The following is a 21,471-nucleotide window of genomic DNA, read 5'->3' as shown; positions in this document are numbered from 1 at the left end:
GGGAGGGGCTATAAATGTTGAGCCTTTGATAAAATAATGTTTGGGAACATGAACGTAAATCAATAATATGGCTTCTGTGGAAATTCTTGTGGAAATTTTGATATGCTGATGATAATTTATGAACCATTGCAATTAGGCATGAGAAATTTTGTATCGAGATAAATCATTGACATCACGAACCTTAACATATTAAAAATTACAAGATGGTGCAGAATTTGAGACTGTATAATAGGTCAGCGTGTTCCGTACCTACCTTAGCGGAAATTATGTACAAATCATGTCCTTTTAATTGATGAATATTGTTGTCCCTACCAAATAGAATGACTCTCTCTCTCTGCGTGGCTGTGCAGTCCTTGAAGGACCTTGGCCTACTCAAGACATGTCCCAGACCACGCGGCCACTGTGATCGGCAAATAGACATTCATTTTGAAGGAATGAAGAGTTCACAAGTTTCTTCGTAGTACGTCTATTATGTCTTGTTTGTCTCAATGTAACAGGAATTCCTACAAAGTGATTAGTTAATTATTCCAGCAACAGCAAACGAATTTAGTGGGAGTCTCTACAAGTCCAAGGTAACCTATAATAAATACGAAGTTACTATGATATGAAATGTACGCAGAGTCAACTTTTAAAGGAAAATGTATTCAATGGTTTCATTATTAAAAATTATCGTATTTTTCAGTCGAAGTATTAGGGCAAATGAATGTAATTTCAACTATGTGGGCGGATTTGTGTGTGTGTATGTGTTGTAGAACACTAAGCCAGAATGTTTTCTTTTTGTCTAATATTACGTCAGATGATGCATTTGGGTCCCCATTAAGAAGAATAAAGGTCCACTGGGAGACATAAGGAGTATCTGACAGTGAGCTGTATTGGTAATGGATAATGAGAGTTCCTTTACACATCGTAAATATTTTTGTGGTTGAGATAACATGTTATACTATAAGGGACGTCATTTGTGAAAAAGGGTACGCTTTTGCCGAATTCGTTTAACGGAGAAATGTATATTAAACTCCGAATGTCAGATGTCTTTTACACACGCACGTTAATTCAATCCAGCGATTAGTACATTGCAGTGGTCGTAAGGTTAAGTGTAAGACCTAGGAAAGACTGAACTTATTTAGGACTGAGTCATATATCGATATTTTGTAAAAGCGGTTATGAACCTTCTGGTTCTGTGAAGACCGACATTTATCGACCGTCAGAGTAACTCTCGACATCTGAAGGAAGGTTTTGCATCACGCAGTTCGTAACTCAGTTGTTACCAGTTGCGTAGATCCGTGCTATGTCATACACAGGATCTGCTGTGTTCTGTGGCGATTCTCCTATTACAGAATTTGCATAAAACAGAAACATCCACTGTAGCTCGTGTTTTGAAGAAATTGTTATTTGTTTATGCGCACGTCAAGGTGTTAGTTACGTAGAACAATACTTTATGCAGGTTTTAATGAATCTACGTGGTGTGGGCCCTTAAAACAGCCCACATTTCGTTACGATGCTGTTTAAAACAATTTTCCTCGTTTTTCCCCTTTTTTTTTAGAGAACTGAAATTGGAGACGAACAGAAGTTAGTGGAAAGGGAAAATTGTGTTAGGTCTAATTACGAAGCTTAGAGTATATTTATGACAAAATTTTAATAGGTTTGTTTAAATTGCTTCATATCGTCTGATTGTGGAAAAGGATTGGGATTAATTAAAGATTATTAATGGTTTTAGTATGATCCTTTATATTTAAGTAATAAATGTAAAATATGTGGAAAGTGTACTTAGTGGCTTTCGTCGTTTAAAATTATACTGCTCCCTTGAAGCCCGAATACGTGTCCTATATTTTGGGTGTTCCATTTTAAGGAAAGCTTTTAAATTTTCACGTGGTCCTCTTTTAAGTTTGATTATGTTCATTTACTATTATTATTTGCCATACGTAGTTTTATTCAGTAAATAATCGATACGTCGGGAAGTTAATAATATTTTGTTGGTTTCTGTAGCCTTCAGCTCTTCTGTTTTACTCGTAGTCTTTTGGAATGGTATCACAGTGCTTGAATTGTCCTGTACTTACGATTCCGAGGGACCGATACTATATGTAGGATTTCGAAGATTTCTGTCTTCTGGGTTGTTGCGCTGTGTAGTCTGGTAGATGTTAACCAACGTTTCAGAGGTCATACTGCCTCCGTCATCAGGGCGATGAGTATGAAGATTTCTGTCTTCTGGGTTGTTGCTCTGTGTAGTCTGGTCAATGTTTACCAACGTTTCAGAGGTCATACTGCCTCCGTCATCAGGGCGATGAAGATTTCTGTCTTCTGGGTTGTTGCGCTGTGTAGTCTGGTCAATGTTAACCAACGTTTCAGAGGTCATACTGCCTCCGTCATCAGGGCGATGAAGATTTCTGTCTTCTGGGTTGTTGCGCTGTGTAGTCTGGTCGATGTTAACCAACGTTTCAGAGGTCATACTGCCTCCGTCATCAGGGCGATGAAGATTTCTGTCTTCTGGGTTGTTGCGCTGTGTAGTCTGGTCAATGTTAACCAACGTTTCAGAGGTCATACTGCCTCCGTCATCAGGGCGATGAGTATGAAGATTTCTGTCTTCCGGGTTGTTGCGTTGTATAGTCTGGTCGATGTTAACCAACGTTTCAGAGGTCATACTGCCTCCATCATCAGGGCGATGAAGATTTCTGTCTTCTGGGTTGTTGCGCTGTGTAGTCTGGTCGATGTTAACCAACGTTTCAGAGGTCATACTGCCTCCATCATCAGGGCGATGAAGATTTCTGTCTTCTGGGTTGTTGCGCTGTGTAGTCTGGTCGATGTTAACCAACGTTTCAGAGGTCATACTGCCTCCATCATCAGGGCGATGAAGATTTCTGTCTTCTGGGTTGTTGCGCTGTGTAGTCTGGTCGATGTTAACCAACGTTTCAGAGGTCATACTGCCTCCATCATCAGGGCGATGAAGATTTCTGTCTTCTGGGTTGTTGCGCTGTGTAGTCTGGTCGATGTTAACCAACGTTTCAGAGGTCATACTGCCTCCATCATCAGGGCGATGAAGATTTCTGTCTTCTGGGTTGTTGCGCTGTGTAGTCTGGTCGATGTTAACCAACGTTTCAGAGGTCATACTGCCTCCATCATCAGGGCGATGAAGATTTCTGTCTTCTGGGTTGTTGCGCTGTGTAGTCTGGTCGATGTTAACCAACGTTTCAGAGGTCATACTGCCTCCATCATCAGGGCGATGAAGATTTCTGTCTTCTGGGTTGTTGCGCTGTGTAGTCTGGTCGATGTTAACCAACGTTTCAGAGGTCATACTGCCTCCATCATCAGGGCGATGAAGATTTCTGTCTTCTGGGTTGTTGCGCTGTGTAGTCTGGTCGATGTTAACCAACGTTTCAGAGGTCATACTGCCTCCATCATCAGGGCGATGAAGATTTCTGTCTTCTGGGTTGTTGCGCTGTGTAGTCTGGTCGATGTTAACCAACGTTTCAGAGGTCATACTGCCTCCATCATCAGGGCGATGAAGATTTCTGTCTTCTGGGTTGTTGCGCTGTGTAGTCTGCTCGATGTTAACCAACGTTTCAGAGGTCATACTGCCTCCATCATCAGGGCGATCAAGATTTCTGTCTTCTGGGTTGTTGCGCTGTGTAGTCTGGTCGATGTTAACCAACGTTTCAGAGGTCATACTGCCTCCATCATCAGGGCGATGAAGATTTCTGTCTTCTGGGTTGTTGCGCTGTGTAGTCTGGTCGATGTTAACCAACGTTTCAGAGGTCATACTGCCTCCATCATCAGGGCGATGAAGATTTCTGTCTTCTGGGTTGTTGCGCTGTGTAGTCTGGTCGATGTTAACCAACGTTTCAGAGGTCATACTGCCTCCATCATCAGGGCGATGAAGATTTCTGTCTTCTGGGTTGTTGCGCTGTGTAGTCTGGTCGATGTTAACCAACGTTTCAGAGATCATAATGCCTCCATCATCAGGGCGATGAAGATTTCTGTCTTCTGGGTTGTTGCGCTGTGTAGTCTGGTCGATGTTAACCAACGTTTCAGAGGTCATACTGCCTCCATCATCAGGGCGATGAAGATTTCTGTCTTCTGGGTTGTTGCGCTGTGTAGTCTGGTCGATGTTAACCAACGTTTCAGAGGTCATACTGCCTCCATCATCAGGGCGATGAGTATGAAGTTTTCTGTCTTCTGGGTTGTTGCTCTGTGTAGTCTGGTCGATGTTAACCAACGTTTCAGAGGTCATACTGCCTCCATCATCAGGGCGATGAAGATTTCTGTCTTCTGGGTTGTTGCGCTGTGTAGTCTGGTCGATGTTAACCAACGTTTCAGAAGTCATACTGCCTCCATCATCAGGGCGATGAAGATTTCTGTCTTCTGGGTTGTTGCGCTGTGTAGTCTGGTCGATGTTAACCAACGTTTCAGAGGTCATACTGCCTCCATCATCAGGGCGATGAAGATTTCTGTCTTCTGGGTTGTTGCGCTGTGTAGTCTGGTCGATGTTAACCAACGTTTCAGAAGTCATACTGCCTCCATCATCAGGGCGATGAAGATTTCTGTCTTCTGGGTTGTTGCGCTGTGTAGTCTGGTCGATGTTAACCAACGTTTCAGAAGTCATACTGCCTCCATCATCAGGGCGATGAAGATTTCTGTCTTCTGGGTTGTTGCGCTGTGTAGTCTGGTCGATGTTAACCAACGTTTCAGAAGTCATACTGCCTCCATCATCAGGGCGATGAAGTTTTCTGTCTTCTGGGTTGTTGCGCTGTGTAGTCTGGTCGATGTTAACCAACGTTTCAGAAGTCATACTGCCTCCATCATCAGGGCGATGAAGATTTCTGTCTTCTGGGTTGTAGCGCTGTGTAGTCTGGTCGATGTTAACCAACGTTTCAGAGGTCATACTGCCTCCGTCATCAGGGCGATGAGTATAAAGATTTCTGTCTTCTGGGTTGTTGCTCTGTGTAGTCTGGTCGATGTTAACCAACGTTTCAGAAGTCATACTGCCTCCATCATCAGGGCGATGAAGATTTCTGTCTTCTGGGTTGTTGCGCTGTGTAGTCTGGTCGATGTTAACCAACGTTTCAGAGGTCATACTGCCTCCGTCATCAGGGCGATGAGTATGAAGATTTCTGTCTTCTGGGTTGTTGCTCTGTGTAGTCTGGTCGATGTTTACCAACGTTTCAGAGGTCATACTGCCTCCGTCATCAGGGCGATGAGTATGAAGATTTCTGTCTTCTGGGTTGTTGCGCTGTGTAGTCTGGTCGATGTTAACCAACGTTTCAGAGGTCATACTGCCTCCGTCATCAGGGCGATGAGTATGAAGTTTTCTGTCTTCTGGGTTGTTGCTCTGTGTAGTCTGGTCGATGTTTACCAACGTTTCAGAGGTCATACTGCCTCCGTCATCAGGGCGATGAGTATGAAGATTTCTGTCTTCTGGGTTGTTGCTCTGTGTAGTCTGGTCGATGTTTACCAACGTTTCAGAGTTCATACTGCCTCCGTCATCAGGGCGATGAGTATGAAGATTTCTGTCTTCTGGGTTGTTGCGCTGTGTAGTCTGGTCGATGTTAACCAACGTTTCACAGGTCATACTGCCTCCGTCATCAGGGCGATGAGTATGAAGATTTCTGTCTTCTGGGTTGTTGCTCTGTGTAGTCTGGTCGATGTTTACCAACGTTTCAGAGGTCATACTGCCTCCGTCATCAGGGCGATGAGTATGAAGATTTCTGTCTTCTGGGTTGTTGCGCTGTGTAGTCTGGTCGATGTTTACCAACGTTTCAGAGGTCATACTGCCTCCGTCATCAGGGCGATGAGTATGAAGATTTCTGTCTTCTGGTTTCTTGCGCTGTGTAGTCTGGTCGATGTTAACCAACGTTTCACAGGTCATACTGCCTCCGTCTTCAGGGCGATGAGTATGAAGATTTCTGTCTTCTGGGTTGTTGCGCTGTGTAGTCTGGTCGATGTTAACCAACGTTTCAGAGGTCATACTGCCTCCATCATCAGGGCGATGAAGATTTCTGTCTTCTGGGTTGTAGCGTCATGTAGTCTGGTAGACGTTTATCAACGTTTCAGAGGTCATACTGCCTCCATCATCAGGGCGATGAAGATTTCTGTCTTCTGGGTTGTAGCGTCATGTAGTCTGGTAGACGTTTATCAACGTTTCAGAGGTCATACTGCCTCCATCATGAGGGCGATCAAGATTTCTGTCTTCTGGGTTGTTGCGCTGTGTAGTCTGGTCGATGTTAACCAACGTTTCAGAGGTCATACTGCCTCCATCATCAGGGTGATGAAGATTTCTGTCTTCTGGGTTGTTGCGCCGTGTAGTCTGGTCGATGTTAACCAACGTTTCAGAGGTCATACTGCCTCCATCATCAGGGCGATGAAGATTTCTGTCTTCTGGGTTGTTGCGCTGTGTAGTCTGGTCGATGTTAACCAACGTTTCAGAGATCATACTGCCTCCATCATCAGGGCGATGAAGATTTCTTCTTCTGGGTTGTAGCTTCATGTAGTCTGGTAGACGTTTATCAACGTTTCAGAAGTCATACTGCCTCCATCATCAGGGCGATGAAGATTTCTGTCTTCTGGGTTGTAGCTTCATGTAGTCTGGTAGACGTTTATCAACGTTTCAGAAGTCATACTGCCTCCATCATCAGGGCGATGAAGATTTCTGTCTTCTGGGTTGTAGCTTCATGTAGTCTGGTAGACGTTTATCAACGTTTCAGAAGTCATACTGCCTCCATCATCAGGGCGATGAAGATTTCTGTCTTCTGGGTTGTAGCTTCATGTAGTCTGGTAGACGTTTATCAACGTTTCAGAAGTCATACTGCCTCCATCATCAGGGCGATGAAGATTTCTGTCTTCTGGGTTGTAGCTTCATGTAGTCTGGTAGACGTTTATCAACGTTTCAGAAGTCATACTGCCTCCATCATCAGGGCGATGAAGATTTCTGTCTTCTGGGTTGTAGCTTCATGTAGTCTGGTAGACGTTTATCAACGTTTCAGAAGTCATACTGCCTCCATCATCAGGGCGATGAAGATTTCTGTCTTCTGGGTTGTTGCGCTGTGTAGTCTGGTCGATGTTAACCAACGTTTCAGAGGTCGTACTGCCTCCATCATCAGGGCGATGAAGATTTCTGTCTTCTGGGTTGTTGCGCTCTGTAGTCTGGTCGATGTTAACCAACGTTTCAGAGGTCATACTGCCTCCATCATCAGGGCGATGAAGATTTCTGTCTTCTGGGTTGTAGCGTCATGTAGTCTGGTAGACGTTTATCAACGTTTCAGAGGTCATACTGCCTCCATCATCAGGGCGATGAAGATTTCTGTCTTCTGGGTTGTTGCGCTGTGTAGTCTGGTCGATGTTAACCAACGTTTCAGAGGTCATACTGCCTCCATCATCAGGGCGATGAAGATTTCTGTCTTCTGGGTTGTAGCGTCATGTAGTCTGGTAGACGTTTATCAACGTTTCAGAGGTCATACTGCCTCCATCATCAGGGCGATGAAGATTTCTGTCTTCTGGGTTGTAGCGTCATGTAGTCTGGTAGACGTTTATCAACGTTTCAGAAGTCATACTGCCTCCATCATCAGGGCGATGAAGATTTCTGTCTTCTGGGTTGTAGCTTCATGTAGTCTGGTAGACGTTTATCAACGTTTCAGAGGTCATACTGCCTCCATCATCAGGGCGATGAAGATTTCTGTCTTCTGGGTTGTTGCGCTGTGTAGTCTGGTCGATGTTAACCAACGTTTCAGAGGTCGTACTGCCTCCATCATCAGGGCGATGAAGATTTCTGTCTTCTGGGTTGTTGCGCTCTGTAGTCTGGTCGATGTTAACCAACGTTTCAGAGGTCATACTGCCTCCATCATCAGGGCGATGAAGATTTCTGTCTTCTGGGTTGTAGCGTCATGTAGTCTGGTAGACGTTTATCAACGTTTCAGAGGTCCTTTCTGCCTCTATCATCTGGATGATGATACGATATGTGTTTTAGGAAACGTATTAGTGAGTTTCGTGTGTACGTATTTCGTCTGTCCCCAGTTTTGAACCAGAAACATCTATATTTATGATTGAAATGTAGTGGGATTTGTGAAGCTCGGTATGAACATCATGCCAGCAGATAACTCACTTTTATACCGAATAGTATCAGTATGGCCGCAGTGAGAACGTTTGAAGTGAGAGCGAAATTAACTTTGTTGAACGTAAAACAGGCACGTCATTCGCGCGGCCCACTTCAATAACTTATGTGAACCGACTCTGTTTTCGAATTATGCACGATGTACGGCCCTAAATGTTCCAGTTCTAAGTTTAAAATTTATGTCAAATAGTTTTGTACCGCTGTTTTATATTTGAGTTAAATAAACTATGAAATTTGTCTCAATAAGATTTACAATTGTGTGTAAACAAAAACTATCTTAACTCAGATCTAAAAGATTGTGACGATAGTGCGTTATTTGAATAAAAAGTTTTTTGGATGTTTTCCATCGTATAATAAAACTGAACGACGTTTCGGAGATGGGAGTCTATCTCCGTCTTCATGTAACCTACTCTATTGGGCCCAATCGATGGAGCTAATCCCTAACTCGTTCAATTTTATTATTTTATTAGACGATGAAAAGCATCCAAAAAAAATTTATTTTAAAAACTATCTTACGCTTAAGCTTAAAAGTAATAAAAGCAGGCGGTTATAATTTTCCTACCCGTTTGATGCCCACGAAACGTCTTTTTAAGTGACTTTTAGTAGACACTGAGTTTGATATATCTGACTCGTGGTATGAAGTTGTGTATTAAGTTATTTATTTGTGAATTATATATTTTAAAATCAAGTATATTAAAACACTTCTACCAAAAATATCCAATGTTTTTACGTAAATATTCTGTGTAACGAAAAGTAAAGTTTTTATTCCTTTTTATAACCGGTATTGTATGGTTATATCTGGGAGACGCTACGCGTTTGGTTTTGCTGAACTTTCATTTTTAAGTTGTAATTGCGTCGATGGAGATCCACGAACTACTGCTCTGCAGGGTAATGACGGTTACTGAGGCTTCTGTCTGCGGTTTGTGGTTTATGCGATACTGATCTATCTGCTATAGGAGAATCGTTGCAATTAGGCGACTCAATACTAGGGCGTTCTCATCGGAGGGAATACGTGAACATTCTCTTCTTCGTCTATCGTCACTGAGATCCGGGGAAGGAATTTTGGGCATGTTTGTTTATGTGGAAAATCAATAACCCCACCTCCCATCCCTGTTTTCTTGTTCAGAAAAGTCTGTTCTAGTTTACATACAACTCAGATTATCCCTCAAACATTGGATGGCTACACACGTTAGATACCACTGTCTCAAACAATACTTTTGTTTTGCGTTGTATGATACTGGAACATTACAGCACGAATTTTATTTCCCAGTTTCAAAATTGGTGACTCAATTATACTCATTCCTTTTCATAACAATTTTACTTAGTAGTGCTACTTGTTTACACAGACAAGATTCGCAGTTTGAGCTATGGCGATAAATTTATTGAAAGTGCGTAATTGTCAGCCATGACAGTATACTCGTTAAATCCGGTACAGAGGAAATATAACTTCCTAATTCTACAAGAACCGAGTCGGTCTACATCAGATGGAAAAGTTGTCACTACTTTAATCTAAGAGAAAATAATTATGGCAGACATGGAAGATGATGGAGGCAGCAAGGATCTTTAAAAGTTTGGTTAACTAACAGACTCCGCGGCCTTACGACCCATAATAGATCCGTCTTCTTACTCACCGCCGTGAGAAACTCAAATCCTACATAGTTATGTCAGTTTATAGGCTTTTCATTTTTAGTAAAAGATACGCCACTACCTAATTAGAGAAAACTGCATTAAGATTTAAGACGTACTCTTAGTAATTTATTCTAGAATAAACGAGAAGTGTCTCAGCAAACATTACATTTGTAAAGTAGGGTCTTGGAGCCGATGTGTGTGTTCTTGGAAGATAAATAAGCTGCCTTTCCGGGAATGATTTTGGGTCGTTCAGTTTAGTTATTACACTGACTGAAATGCTGTACTGAAAAAGAACACTTCGTGATTCCATCATTTCTGAGTGGTCGTGATGGTGTAATAATTGCATATGATTTGGAAGAAATGCCAACTCTTAATAATCGAATCTACATTAAGCCAGTAACGATTACGTTTTGATTTTGATTTTTCGAGTTAAAGAATTCCTTTCATCAAATGTAACCCAACAATTTGTCTGTAAATTCATTCAGTTACTTAATTGTCCATCGAGAGAATTTAAATTTATATTTTGGAATTTATTTACAATAAATTGTTCTGTGCTGGGGATTTAAGTAACACATGTCTCCAGCAACTTTACTAGTCCTGAGGGAATTTATTTCGTACGCTACCTGTGCAGGGTGGATGGAGAAACCCTTGGGGAGGGGGGGGGAAATCAGTAATGTGTTTGTAAGTGACTTACATGGTGATGGGGTCTAATTGCTAGGGGTCGCACAGAGAATTTCTTAATTATAAAAGTGCAACAGCTTTTAACATTATTGTAATCGCATCGCTATTTGACTTGTAACTTAATCTCGTTTAAATGGATGGAAATTTACCTACAGACCATCTGTACGGGTCCGAGTTGTGATGCTTATGCAGAGACAACTCTATCTTTCACTACATATTCCGATTTATTGGCAATTCTCCTTAAACCACTGAAAGGGGCCATTGGTTACTACGGACATCTCTAGGTTTTTGTTAGTTTTGAAACTACGTAAATATTGCTTATTCTTGATCGGATCCCAAACTTCCTCTGTAGTCCGTAGGTAATGTAGGTTTCCTTCTTTACTTTGATTCTATTTTTGTTATATGCCAAATAATGATTTATAATGTAATAATTTATGTGGTGGAACAGTAGTGATGTATATTACATCCGAGAAAGGAAATGGATTAACCTGTAATATTTTGATACTATTACAGTTTCTCATAAGCCGGAAAACCTCAGTCGGTAAGTAAAGTAAAGTTTGTCCCACTATACGCCATGTAGGCGCTTGGGGGGAGAGGACGTATAGCTCATACTCATTCTTGACCTCGGCACTAGATGGGGGTGAGTGGTCAGCATCACGCCCCGGCCGGCTTTACCCCCGGGAAAGGACCCCGGTACCCATTGTAGAGGAGGCTGGGTGGGCCCCAGAGGCTAGAGGGAAAATCCTCTGCCCCCGTCGGGGATCGAACCCCGGTCGTCCAGCCCGTAGCTAGTCACTATACTGACTGAGCTATCCCGGCTCATCCTCAGTCGGTATTGTGTGTAACTAACTACGGATTAGACGGCCGGGATTCGAGGCAGTGAATTTTTATCGTAATGTTTTGAACCCTTCGGTATCTGCTTTTTCTCTAAATCTGTCCTAAGCATCTGTGAAGGTACTCTGGTTGTACAGACAGGGGAACTTGTCACTTAACCCCTGTTTTTTTCGGGGGGGGGTGGCCTCGGTTCCATCTTGTACAAAGTCCGTATAGGTTACTCTACCCCTCTTTTATATCTTTCTTGGCGAAATATCTCAATATCGAAAGTAGCAACTGAATGGTTGTCATTCCTACGTCATGCTCGGGACTCGCTGTGTTCAGATTTAAATACAGAGATCGGATCATTGAAGTTTTTCAAAAATCCTTTTAGACAGTACCAGACTAAAATCTTAAATTATGGCTTTTTCTTCCATGTCCTTTCATATTTATTATTCATTAATCATGAAATCTTTCGACACTATATGATCTGAGCTACTGACAGCATCATTAAATAAAATATAAATAATAACATGATAAGTAACTTATATTTAATCCCAAAAATCCTAAGTACAAATTCAGTTTCCACCTTAAAGAACACACATAATTCCCTGTTAAAAATCAGTTCTCTAAAACTGTGGGAAAATTGTAGTTACTTGTTCTGAGTATCTTACGAAAGGCATAAATATATTCTGTCAAAATGGAGAGTCACTGAATGTTAAAGCAGGTGGTAAGGAGAGCTGATAATCGTTTAGTTAGGAAATTGTTCTCATATCGTGGAAGTTTCATTATCGTGTTCCTGAGTCAGCTGAGTCTAATTCACATAATCAGACCTGCTTCTGTAAGAACACCTTTAATGGCATCCTCCGTTTTACGTCATGTCTTCCAAGTTTTCCCCCTTCCATCCACCGCTTCGTTATCCCTCACTACATTTCTCTACACGACACAAGTGATTTGCATACCTTCGTACTTAATACGCTGAAGCCACTGGGCTCATGTGCTCCCATAAACTGGTACATGACCCAGCGAATTATGCCGACTCAAAGGGAACACTGTTTGCCACACCCACGACAAAAATGCAAATCAAACGGATTCTTCTGCTGTAAACGTGGCTTTAACAGATTTGGTAATTCGAATTTCTTAAAGAATGCAAATATAAAGAAGGAGGGAACCTGCGTAGTATATCTACAGTTCGTTCACAAAATGTTGACTCAATCCACGACGGCTGAATGCTGTTCTTACTCCTGGATTACTTAACAATATTTGGTGTTGGAATATTCTCAATGCCCATTTGAGACGAGCAAGGACTGATTTATTTTTGATGAATTCTTTTGGTCTGTTTTCGTGTCTGAATTATCGCTTAACCTTTTACAGGGTAGCAATAACCAGTGTATCACAATATTTTATTTAATTTGTTTGTTAGAGTGAAAAGCGAATTTATTTTCTAAATCACATACCAAACAACAAACATGAACAAGATCCTAAGGCTTTAAACTTTCTACTTTCAAAATTTATTTCACGATTCTCATATCATGTATGCATCTGAAAATCCAGTCTTCGTCTGTTCGTTACAAATTAGCACTATTAAATCCCTGATTATATGACTTGAATTAGTTTTAAACGGGTAATAGTCCATGAGTTCAGTGCCTCGGGGTTGGGTTGAGGAGGGGTGAGGCGGTACGCCACTCGTTTGCTCTTAATCCGGGATTAAATTAAACGAAATCTAGTTAATCAGTGCATGTTCCTCTTCAGACCCCCACCCCTCCAAATCTGAACTCGAATCTTGCAAGGGGATGGGTATGATAGTGGATAAAATGGTCCTTCTACAACCCAGTTTTTGTAAGTTTGGTTACAGTTTAAGAACGGCAATTTTTTTTTCTCCACAGAGAATGCCTAATCTTGACTTTCCTTCCAAAATGATCCACCAGGTACTGGAATCTTTGCTTTAGGGTCGAACGTTTTTCCTTTTCGTCTTACTTAAAGAAATCCTCTCCTAAATATAAGGCGATAATATTGAAGTAACGTTAGAATTAGAATTAGAATTAGAATAAAAGTATGGCCTCAAATTATTGTTTGTATGGGAGAAAAGTACGTAGTTTTTATTGTAGAACGCATGAAGTACCTGACTACATTGCACACATCACATACATAACCATTATTATCCCATCTCTCCACCACACTATGGGGTATGTACTTCCATGTACCCGAGACAGACCTTGTCCCTAAGGTACATAGGGCAGCAGCTATTTCCGGGATCCATTTTGTTTTTAATATGTATTACATGTATTATATAATTTTATTTTACGACGGCGTCTTTCGAATTATGTATGAAGTTCCCAAAATTGCAGTTTTCTGAAGTTCCCTGACGTCGTGTTCGCCCGGGATGTTGGCCAAATATTTCCTGAGCGACCTGGAGACAGTTCCAGTTGCCCCTATAACTACTGGAATTATTTTTTCTTGAACCTTCCACATTCTCTGTATTTCTATGAGAAGGTCCTTGTATTTCAATATTATTATTATTATTATTATTATTATTACTGGTGGTTGCTGACAATTTGCTTTTAAATAATTTTTAGCCTGCTGAGTTAATATTTACAACTATTGGTTTAACTGCATTATATTTTCCATCATTCTTGACCGGTAATTTGCCAATAACGATAATAATAATGAACCAATGTGGGTTACACTAGTGTGTAAAATGGTGTTGTGAAAATCCAAAGTCTGCAGTTTTCTATATTTTCATTGAATTACATCTGACGTATTTAAAACACCAAATTTTCTTTTCCACATTTTATGTTTATTGAGAGTGAAGTACTTCTTTCCTTGCCTTTGTGTACCAACTTTCATTATATTCATGTAATTTCTTGTTAATTTGATTATTATTTAGTTGCATGTATTATATTTAAATAGTAATAGTGATGTTATGGAAAACAATTATGATGCTTACTTGAATAGAACAGTAATTACAGAACACAAATTTGTCAGACCAGGTATATAAATAAGTAAAAAACAAAACAATTTATATCTACACCTTACTGCCTTGGCTTTCGATTAGGCAGACACACCCAGAAGGCCTAGACGTAAAAGCATTAATGCATATGTGAACCTGGCACAAAGAATTAAAACTTGTGTACAATGAAATAGGTGAAAAGTAAGCTAATTGTAACGTAATCCCACACGTCTTAATGCGTAAATTTGGATAAAATGCCTCACATTCTATACTCGATACAAGCATCAACTTAATAAGATATTGTAAATGCGTCATATTGTGATTCATAATTATTAAAAATATATTAAAAATTTGCCGTCAATCACAATTATAATATTGTTAAAAGATTAAAATATCATTTAACTTTCCCCATCGAGTACTCGATTACATAGGAACTTACACTACTAGTTTCGGCTATAATTTAGCCATCAACGGGTGTTATGTAGTTTAAACTTATCACTAATTACTGAATTTTATTGTTTTTTATGATTTTTAGTCTTCATTTTCTGAATCAACTTAATACTAATACCATGACTAATGTCAATTTATAGTCTTACATTTTCACTAATCTTGTTTAAATGCAGAATTATTGTAGGCCTGGTTAAAGCCAATGTAAAACTGAAAAATTAAAGATGATACTAACGACGTAATGATAATTCCGAAAATGAAAATTACGGCCCCTTAAATCACTGATATTTAAAAGTAAATTATGGTCAGCCACAAACTTTATTTAATGTCATCTTTTATATTTGAGTCGTCAGTAAAGGTAACTGTTTATATTTGCTTCCAGAAAATAACTCCGATACTCGATGAGTCTATAAATCTATACGTTTTTGTTACATCAAGAGTTTGTGCGTTTGGTAGGATACTCCCTCCCGTACCTTGGACGATGTTTTGTCTGATACAGCTGTCGTAATCTCTCTCTCCAGTCAGGAAACTGGCCCGCTAATATAAACTTGAAAGCCACTGTGCAGGGAATCCCCCAGTCTGTCGACGTCAGACTCTCAAGGCTTTTAAGGGTTGTCACATGTAATGAGTTCCTTTCTGGCACTTACGTTTTGCAGAGAGCACTTTGATTTCAGACTTTACCCTTACGCCCACAATCCCTCTATAAAGTAATAAATACCCCTCCCTCCCCACCTGCCACTCAGTTCTACTAAAATGTTACAAGTCGGCGAATAAGTAATTAAAAAGATCCATTAGTCCAAATTTGGAACTCATATTAGTATCATTAAAAGTTTTTGGTTTCGAATTGATGGAGTGGGAACGCCTATAGTGAAACTTCTCTTCATTTTGTATTCTTGAGGCCAGTTGTGACGTGGTGGATACAGATGAATGTTTAATGAAGCACTTTCTCTTACGTATGTCGTGCTAGGTTTGTTTTAGATAATTTTTACGCAGAGAAGATGCTCTTACAAGTATTAAAAACAGCCACAAGATTTTATAACGCATCTTATGTGCTCGGAGCTGTGATAGTTTAGTACTACTGAGTGGGTTAGACGGTCGGAGCCGATTTCTAAGAGTGGCTGTCTCTCTGGCACCGTCCATAGGACATAAAGACGAAGCCTCGAGCTGAAAGGTGACCACATTCATCTAATTTCAAGAACAGGAACATGTGGAGTATTACCTCCGCTCCTCCCATACGCCTTTCTGTTGTATTTCATAAACTAACGGAGTAACTTAAACCTTAAATATTTATTTTTTTTATTCGAAAGACTTAAAGTTCAAATCTTGGTCCAGACACCGGTTATTCGGACTAATGTTTGTCTTAGGTTTTCTCAGGCGCTCCAGAGAAATACCGGAACAGTACTTTAATTTAAATCGTGACGCTTTCTTTCATATGTTTTCTAACGCATTCCTCAGTCATCGTGTAAGTTAATGATGATGTCGTTAAATAAACAATAAGCCAAACGCAATTATTGAAAGTTGTTAATACGAAATGTTCATTGCAGAGAAATTGGGTCACTGTAATATGTACCTCTTTTAAGATTTCTTTTTAGTTTTGAGAATTATAAAAACTTTCTTCGTACGTTCAATGTGAGTTACATTCGTTTGATTTTAAGTTTAAGCCGCAGTTCTGACTATTGCCTGCTGTTACAACTGACACATAATTATTTCATTTAGATAGCGCACTAAACATTGAGCGTGTAGAGAGCTGATTTTTCGTGAATAAAAATAAAAATTAGTTAATTTATTTTTCTGTAAAATCAAGAATGTATGAATTGCAGGGATGCACATAAAATGCGTACTCAGTTGGTAATTAAGGGAAGGGTAATTCACATTTGTCTTTTTCAATGTTCGTGTCAATTTAATCTAGATTATACACATATTACGGTTAATTACAAATGTTTTAAAGTTCTTGTAGAAGCCCAAATTTGAGATGTCTGGCTGGAACGTATTGGATTAGTCCACTGTACCTGAGTTTCGGTCTGATTCGTTTTCTGTGGCGTGATCATGGCCCACCGTTGTTTAAAGCGTCTTTGAACGAGAGAAAATAGAAACTTTACTGACTGTTTCAGAAAGAACCCACTTCATTTCCCTACACGCAATTCTATATCCGTATAGTCTGATTTTCGGAAATAAAGTTGTGTTTTAAATAGAAATAAATAAAAAAAATATTTAATAGGTACGTCAGAGTCATTATTTCATTTTATTCTTTTGTAGAGCCAGATATTCTGTATCTAAACATCGCGAAGTTGTAACTGTTTTTATTCAAGATCAGAGTGTGCTTATTGTTGTCAGAATGGGTCGCGCGATATGAAAGCCGAGACAGGCGAGTTTATTAGTGGAGGGGAAAGGGGGGGAGGGTCGCACGGCCTCAGCTGCGGTGACTCACCGATCTGAACACAGCTAGAACTACAAAACCAACTGAAGCTGACACCCCTCTAGCGCGTGAATCGGACGAGTCCATCTCATACGACAAAAAACAAGTCCTTTGCGCAAGCGCCAGAACTTGTCGCTCAGCTTCTAAACAGGATAAATCGTAAAATGGTGTTTTAAATAGAAATAAATACAAAAAAATATTTAATAAGTACAACAGAGTCATTATTTTCTATTATTTCATTTTATTCCTTCGCAGAGCCAGATATTCTGTATCTAATCATCGGGAAGTTACTGTTTTTATTCACGATCTGAGTGTGCTTATTGTTGTCAGAACTACAAACCAACTGAAGCTGACACCCCTCTAGCGCGTGAATCGGACGAGTCCATCTCATACGACCAAAAACAAGTCCTGTGCGCAAGCTAATCTTCGAATTTCATCTAGATACTGCATGAAATAACGTGCTTGTTTTTATGAACGACAAACCTCAACTCTGCTACTGATGTCTTCCATAACACTTGGTGTCATATAAGTCTTTTTTGGCAAGAAAAGTGTCAAACTCAGATGACCGTAATGTACTTTGTTTCATCAAATTTAATGACGTCTGATGTCCATAATAATAAAAGTTTTCTGTTAGTCGTGACGAATAATTGGTTGTCAGCTTACTGGCTTGTACTAATATGCTATTGTAGAAACAGAAATTTTCGCTACGTGTTTTTGCACAAGAATCACATTTAGTTTAAAATGTGGTAAGTCAACTTTTTCTGACTTGCCTTGTTCTGCTACGCATGTATTTCAGATATGATTCAGCACACGCGGTTGGATAATTTATTTGGTCACAAGAAGCTAACCTTGACAGGATATGCGTTCTTTGTTGATTTAACAGCCTTTGCACCACTTTGGAGATTTAGGTGAAGGTGGAAGGATAATACTAAAATGTAATCTCAAATAAACTTGGTGTGATTGCGTTGATTGTTTGAAATACCCAGATACTGTCCAGTGGTGGGTTTTTTGAAGTCGGTTAGGTTAGGTTAGGTTCACACAAAAGGAAGAATCATCCTTTCAAATCGTGGTGTAATGACAATGTGGAAATTGTTGAGTATTATGGAGCCCTTCCCAAAAAAGGAAATTATTGCTGAGAAAAATCAAAAGGGTATATTAGATTTTTACAAATTTTAGTTTTCACTAAATTAAATACGCTCTAAGAGAAGGGCACTGATACTTTTACGTTTACCGACAATGTAATCTATTCACTTACATAATCTAACTACTGTAATTTCTGTTAACACTAACTCAGTTGCAAGCACAGTACAGTACAACCCCTCTATAACGCGGTTCCGGATATAACGTGGGTACCTCATGTCCCCCCATAGTACAGCAAAAAGGAAAAATTTGCATCAATTATCCTTCACACAGAACTCAAAATTATATTAAAATGCAAGCCAAATTAATTATTTATTACTTTTTTTCGTAAAAATCAATCGTAACTTAGTAAAATAAGTATGTATACTCTTAAATGGCGATAGTCTATCAATACAGTACGTCCAGTACTTGAACCGATTTTTCTGATGCACTCCCTTAATAACGCGGTTTCTCTATAGCGCGGGTTTACCCCTGTCCCCCGCGACCCGCGTTATAGTGCGATTGTACTGTACTAGCAATACGTACTGTAGTCCAGTGAAGGGATCAAAGTCTCACACCTTCAAACATAAGCCAATCCTCAGGTAGAAGGCATTCATCAGTCAGAAATTCAAAACAACAAAATACTAACTGTAAACATTTCCCATAAAAGCATTGAAGCTAAGTGCATGCATGAACCTTTCCAGCTTACAACAGATGGGGTGACCAAGTTCCAGGATATAGGGGTGTCCAGGATATAGGGTATTGTGGACATGTAAAATTATGTGGCCTTGTAATCCTGGGGTCTCGGGTTCGATTCCCGGCAGTGCCCAAATTTATAACTTGTGTTGGGCAAGGCCATGGTCTAGGCAACACGGAGTTTTCCTCCGGGGGCTTCCCCGGTTTCTCCGTGGCATCCCAACAATTACTCCATTCACACACAGAAGAAGGCAATGGCAAACCACTTCTGGATCATCTGCCAAGAACGTATATGAACAGGTCCCAGTCCGAGAAGAGAAAAGGATGGAAGGATCCTGTTCATATGGACCTGTCGTCAGACGGAACACTAAATAATAATAAGATGAGGTGGTCTAGCGGTTAGAACGCTGGCTGGCCTTGTAATCCTGGGGTCTCGGGTTCGATTCCCGGCGGTGCCCGAATTTATAACTTGTGTTGGGCAAGGCCGTGGTCTAGGCAACACGGAGTTTTCCTCCGTGGCATCCCAACAATTACTCCATTCACACACAGAAGAAGGCAATGGCAAACCACTTCTGGATCATCTGCCAAGAACGTATATGAACAGGTCCCAGTCCGAGAAAAGGATGGAAGGATCCTGTTCATATGGACCTGTCCTCAGACAGAACACTAAATAATAATAAGATGAGGTGGTCTAGGGGTTAGAACGCTGGCCTTGTAATCCTGGGGTCTCGGGTTCGATTTCCGGCGGTGCCCGAATTTATAACTTGTGTTGGGCAAGGCCGTGGTCTAGGCAACACGGAGTTTTCCTCCGTGGCATCCCAACAATTACTCCATTCACACACAGAAGAAGGCAATGGCAAACCACTTCTGGATCATCTGCCAAGAACGTATATGAACAGGTCCCAGTCCGAGAAAAGGATGGAAGGATCCTGTTCATATGGACCTGTCCTCAGACAGAACACTAAATAAAATAAATATAGAGGGGTGTCCAACTAGAGGGGTTTTACTGTATTAGTGTTGGAAAGTAATGGAAAATGAAGTACACGAGATATATAGAACACAAGAAGTTCATACAAATTGTTGGTCGAAACGTCTGAAGGGAAGTGACCACTTAGGAGTCTTGGCCAGATAATGTTAAAAAGGATCTTAGAGAAGTAAAATTTGAAGGTGAGACCTGGATGTAACTTGATCGGGATAGAATCCAGTTGCGCGCTTTTGTTAACACGGGAGGAAATTTAAAACCATCGGCACTAGCTGAGTGATCGTCCACACACAACGATCACTTTCCACAACGGAGAAATAATCGCCACTGGACAGGATTTGATTCCGATCAGAGAAATCCATCGTTCTCACTTTAATCGAACCCCTGTCATCCGGCCTCTATCCACAATATTATTAGTTGAGCCATCCGAGAATTGGTGTTGTGATTTTTAACTATTAATCGTGGTTTTCTGGGTTAACCACCAACGAGTCCACACGGCGTCACAACTTATAAGAACTTGAATGGATTATCACAAATATGGATGTGTCAGTCAACAACATCTTTTCTCGTGTGTGTTTATGAAACGGCAGTTTCAACACCTGCAAGGTCCCCTGTAACTTTCGTGAATCTGGGGCACTTCTTTTCCGTTCTGTGAATTATTGGTCCTCTGATAGCATTCTCTTAACTTTTCTTGATTCAGATTTCAGGTTCTCACGGCGGGCGAGTATGAAGGTGACTGTTCTTCGAGGTTGCGCCCAAACGGATTTTAAATCCAGAGAAGACAAACGAACTGTAATTGACCGCGGCGGCCGGTCATGTGCTCAGATACGATCACAGGAACATTTTGCCGGGTTCGGTCATACATCTTTAAAGTTATTTTTCAGCTATGTTTCTGATTAAATTAAACATTTTTAAAACTGAAACAAGGTATTCTGTCAAAATAAATGGACCTTAGAGGCTTTATATCTTTTGCAAAACCCCCCAAAAAGTAACTAGTTGAACTTAGGTTAGGTTGCTTATGGTCACCCTCGTATGGAATTTGATATTTCAAAAGGAAGTTGCTACTAACTGAAGAATCTCGGAACAGAAAGCTTCAAAGACTGAATATAAACGACAATGAACATTTACCTTCACTTACAATTTTGTTTGTGAAATAACGCCATATTCCTTTCAAAATATTATGGTTGAAAGATGTAGGTTCAAAGCGTCTCTCTGACCGGAGTGGAGGATTTCAGACACTACACAGTGACGTCTGATATAAAAGTGATAATATATTATTCTGCCTGAATATAATAGCACACTGATGAGTAGAGAATATAACAAGCTAGTTTGTTCTGTATTTGCCACGGTCTTTTGTCTGGTACTCGGTCCTGCTAACTGATGAAATACAATTGAACCCAAATGAATCAAGATCATCATCACCATTTCCTTCACATTAACATTTTAATCGGTTTTCTGCTTCCAATACCATCTTTATATTCATTTCATTTTCCTTCGTCTTTATAGCTTACATTTTCGTCCTGGTTAATAATAATAATAATAAAAATTAAATTATTTTATTAGAGTCACTAATGATACAAAAGAACACGTGACACTCAAATTATAATAAATATATGTAAATACATTTAAAAAATGAACTAAAT

The 21,471-nt window shown here is 40.2% G+C and overlaps 1 protein-coding gene and 1 long non-coding RNA gene across 3 annotated transcripts in view; one reads left to right on the top strand and one right to left on the bottom strand.

The window, feature by feature from the left end:
* The window catches only part of LOC110840215 (uncharacterized), a 69,426-nt gene that overhangs the window by 35,348 nt on the left and 12,607 nt on the right, over positions 1 to 21,471 (bottom strand). The window lies entirely within an intron of this gene.
* Positions 174 to 20,734, top strand: LOC147874540 (uncharacterized). The gene is made up of 2 exons (XR_015534215.1): positions 174 to 572; positions 20,529 to 20,734. It is a non-coding gene; the product is annotated as an uncharacterized LOC147874540 (long non-coding RNA).

This window comes from Zootermopsis nevadensis, unplaced genomic scaffold (assembly GCF_977971745.1).
Source record: "Zootermopsis nevadensis isolate Lab colony 2312 unplaced genomic scaffold, Znev_1.0 Znev_ptg000008l, whole genome shotgun sequence".
Taxonomy (NCBI): Eukaryota; Metazoa; Arthropoda; class Insecta; order Blattodea; family Termopsidae; genus Zootermopsis; species Zootermopsis nevadensis.
The sequence above is the reverse complement of the archived record's forward strand: the minus strand, read 5'-3'. Positions and strand labels throughout refer to the sequence as shown.